The sequence below is a fragment of the Macrobrachium nipponense genome, chromosome 24 (genome assembly GCF_015104395.2).
Source record: "Macrobrachium nipponense isolate FS-2020 chromosome 24, ASM1510439v2, whole genome shotgun sequence".
Lineage (NCBI taxonomy): Eukaryota > Metazoa > Arthropoda > Malacostraca > Decapoda > Palaemonidae > Macrobrachium > Macrobrachium nipponense.
Window position 1 is genome coordinate 56,380,953 of NC_061091.1, and position 4,388 is coordinate 56,385,340.

The window sequence follows — 4,388 nt, forward strand, 5'->3', positions numbered from 1 at the left end:
ACAGAGTTCGAGTTTATTTTTTTAAATGAAAAGACCAAATAATAGTGCCGTTTATTCATTTTTTATCATGTTATCTCATGTATCAGATTGTGTATGTTACTGTATGTACTTTGTATATTCCATGTATATGGCCCTGAGCTGAAATAAAGGATATTATTATTATTAATTATGCTGTTGTGCATCTTTTTATTTTTTAAGATTTATGAGTCTTTCACTTCATTACCTGTAGATTATGCTACCAAAAAAAATTAATAAATGGATAAGCCATTTCGTTTAATAAGGTTGGCTTATCTCCTGTTGTTTCTTTTATTGCTATATACACTCTTCTTTCTTTCTAAAGCTTTTGCTTGTTTTCTTCGACAATGCCTCACAATCCCGGAGAGCCGCAAATAAATCAATCAATTTTCGGCCAAGGCTGTTTACCTGCTGCCTGAAGACAGTTGCTGGAGTGGATGGTTTCTCTGGCGTAGAGTTGATGATCTTAACACTCAATTGGCGTCATAGGCAGCCGAGTTTACATTGGCTATTCGCTCTATAACGTCATTCCTGCAGCAACACCAGGAATGACGTCATAGAGCGACGAGCTAATGAAAACTCAGCTCTCCATGAATTCAACATTATGTTTACATATAATATATATTATACTTATGTATTTATATATGTACTCTATATGTACTGTATATGTATTTATTTTTGCGTATGAATATGTACTTGTGTTTCAAAAGAGAGAGAGAGAGAGAGAGAGAGAGAGAGAGAGAGAGAGAGAGAGAGAGAGAGGCTCTAAAAGAGCTTTTTTTTCTCATACCTTTTAACAGCTCTAGTTATAGTTCATTAAAAAAAAGGGGGGACTCTTAGTCTTTGTAAAACTTACTCTCACAGCTCTACATTTTAACCCAGTTTTAATTTCCTTACACCAAAAGTAGAATAAAAGAAAAGAAAAACGAAAAATTGGAGTAAGAGCTTGTGCCGGACTTCAACCGTATCAAATAACCGAAATTGAACTGGACTGAAGTCGACGACTCGACGTCTTGGTAGAGTACAAAGCCCTATATCCGCCCAAGGGTAGTAGTAGTAGTAGTACACCAGCCCGGCCAAAAGACATTTCAAGGATCCTAGAGATATCGAATATCGAAATCGCATGTTTTGAGCATCCTTGTTATCGCGGGGCTCTCGGCTGCGGAGCGCGAAACCGAAATTTATGATACTTTTTTTAGAAGTTCCAGCTTTTGCGGAGTGTCTCTCCTCCTGGTGCACCAGTGACGTCATTCTTCTCTCCCGGCACGCGGAACTTGTCCGTAACTCTTGCCAAAAGGTTTGTCATGGATTCGGTTCGGGGTAGGGGCGGGGTTTGGGCGGGGGTTGGTTGAAGGTAATCCTTGTGCATCGAAAAAGTATTGGAAAGTGATCATTAGGCAAATTAGCTTCGAGTTCTTGGAAAAAATGTTGGTGTTTGTGAGACGATGGAACTCGGATGTGATTTGGCTTATGTATTTCATATTTGTGCTTGCGTGTGCGCGGAAGGTTTCTCAAGATTTCTCTCTCTGCCCTTGGCATATGATTATGCTAATGTGTGAGTCATTCTAGCTCCTTCTTGGAAAAATAATATGTATATACGCATTATATATATATATATATATAAATATATATAGATATATATATATATATATATATATATATATATATATAAAATGCATGAAATTACCAAAGCACAAGCTGCATCTGTAAATAAATATTTAATATATATGCATTTATGTATGTATGTATGTATGTATATATATATATATATATATATATATATATATATATACATATATAGATATATATATATATATATATATATATATATATATATATAACCAGCAATCACATGACAAAAAATAATTTTTAGAGGTGTGCACCATAACATTACGAGAATAGTGTGAAAGGCAATAACTTACAATTTAAATCTTGAGACTATTTAAAATCTTATGCACTTCTTATCAGGATCATTTTATTAGTTAGTTAAGTTTGCTGAGGAACGAGACTGCTGTCTTGATGTGGATTACGCGTGAGCCACTGTACAGCATGTAAATTCTGAAATGCATTTATCATTCCAGTGGACATTCTTCTATTCCCTCATCGTATAAGTAAACTGAAGATAAGTGGAAAACTTCGATTGCTTGGTTCAGTGGATATTACCGTTATTCCAGTGTCCCAAAAATTGTTTTGTTCAGAGAAGGATATATTTTTTATCTCACTGAAACCCCTTCTCCATTTTTCTTTTTTCAATTTTATGATAAAATTATGAAGTTATTGGTTGAATCAGTTCACTCGTAAAAACGGTTCGTCTGGTCCCGCGAAATCAGATCTACATTTCGAGCCTTCTCTTACGTCAGATTTATTCGTTAGGTCAATTCCACGCGGGCTACGTTAGTGCGCATTCCGTATCATTCAGTTGGGGCAAATAGGAACACTCTTTGCCGACTTTCTTCGTCGGGATTTCATGTTTTTCATTGTGGGTACCGTTCTGAAACCTGTCTATATACTTGGTGGGGGATACGTTGAGTGAATTCTTCGTAGACGTCATTCGCCGCTATTTCCCGTTGATTAGTCGGCCACGTTCAGTAAATACCTCAAAAGACGTTATTAGTTAGGCTTTCATGTTAATCATGCTTATAAGTGAGGGACCAGGGAGGGTCAAACGCTATTGGTCATTAGTTCAACTGGTCATTATTGGAACTTCCACAAATTCAGGTGCCGGTTCACTCTCCCGTGTCAGTGATTAAGCTTAGCATCAAGGCAGAACATCGATCAGATATCATATTCGAGACAGAACATCGAACAGATATAATATTCGAGACAGACACATCGATCAGATATAATATCCGAGACAGAACATCGATCAGATATAATATTCGAAACAACATCGATCAGATATAATATTCGAGACAGAACATCGATCAGATATAATATTCGAGACAGAACATCGATCAGATATAATATTCGATACAACATCGATTAGATATGATATTCGAGCTCAGATAACCCGAGTGATTTTAGCACGACTTAAAAATTGGCATCTGAATTGCTGCTAGATTGATTCCTGCTAGGACTTTGAAAGTTTGGTAATTTTTTGTACATCCTTTTTTTATTATTTATTTATCTACACAAGTTGAGAAAGATGGCCTTTACCACGAAGTGACTTACTGCATTTTGAGATGAATCACTACTATAGTATATTCACATCACCCGTGCATTTGATGAAGAGGCCAGGCCCTTACGACGCTCCTGATTGGCTGTTAATAAGCCAGTCACAGAACTGGAAACTCTCAGTCTCTCGAGAGAGTTCACATAGCCAGGATGTATGCGCCATCTCTCCTGAGGGATACTTTTGAAAGACGTATTCTTCAGGAGAAGTGAAACGTGCACCCTGCCTCTGTGAACTCTCACAGAGACTGAGAGTTTTTGTCCTGTGATTGGTTTATCAACAGCCAATCAGGAGGTCCGTAAGGGACGGGCCTAGACATCATTGTTCCGGCAGTTATATTCCGTCGAGAATTCAGTCACGTTAGCCACGTTCTATGTTCTCATTAGTTAGCATTCCTCACTATTCCCACTGACCTATTCTCTATGCCTTTACTTTTCCATCACCGTTCGTTGTTTTCACATCATCTACATCCCATCCCTTTTTTTTTTTTATAGTCTACCTTGCATCTTCATCTTAAAATCCCAAACCAAAACCCAACATCCATGTTTCTCATTTAATCTTCTTTGTCGTTGATTTCCCCAGCTCCCTCTGTTTTTCCTGACCTTGGTGTAACGCTGCCATAATGATTGATAACACCTCGTCATGCCATTCATTTCTTGTGCCCCGACCGCCGCGTCGGCAGTTTCTTTGGCTTTTCTAAGTAGTACATGGACAGAACCCTTTATTAGTGGGCCCCAGCGCGTGCAAATCCACTTTTTGGGTAGTTGTGGGCCGGTCTTAAACGGTGTCATTAGCGAGAGAGAGAGAGAGAGAGAGAGAGAGAGAAGAGAGAGAGAGAGAGAGAGAGGGAAGGGGGGGTGGGGGGCTGGAAAAGTGACAGATCAGAGGAAGACGAATAAGAAAAGGCAGAGAGAGAGAGAGAGAGAGAGAGAGAGAGAGGAGAGAGAAGGAGGAGGAGGAGGAGGAGGAGGAGGAGGAGGAGGAGGAGGACAGCAACAACATGAATAAGACGACTATAGAGAGGATGAAAAAGTGACAGATCAGAGGAAGAGGAAGAGGAAAAATAAAAAGGTGAGAGAGAGAGAGAGAGAGAGAGAGAGAGAGAGAGAGAGAGAGAGAGAGAGTGAGAGAGCGAGTGAGAAAGAGGGAGGCTGGAAAAGTGACAGATCAGAGGAAGAAGAATAAGAAAGGGGAGAGAGAG

The 4,388-nt window shown here is 39.0% G+C and overlaps 1 protein-coding gene across 1 annotated transcript in view; it reads left to right on the plus strand.

The window, feature by feature from the left end:
* The first annotated feature begins 1,203 nt into the window (after nucleotides 1-1,203).
* LOC135205651 (probable C-mannosyltransferase DPY19L3) overlaps nucleotides 1,204-4,388 on the plus strand; it is a 248,398-nt gene continuing 245,213 nt past the window's right edge. Inside the window, exon 1 of the mRNA XM_064236474.1 lies at nucleotides 1,204-1,312. The gene's annotated coding sequence lies outside the window, so the exon portion shown is untranslated. The remainder of the gene's footprint in view (nucleotides 1,313-4,388) is intronic.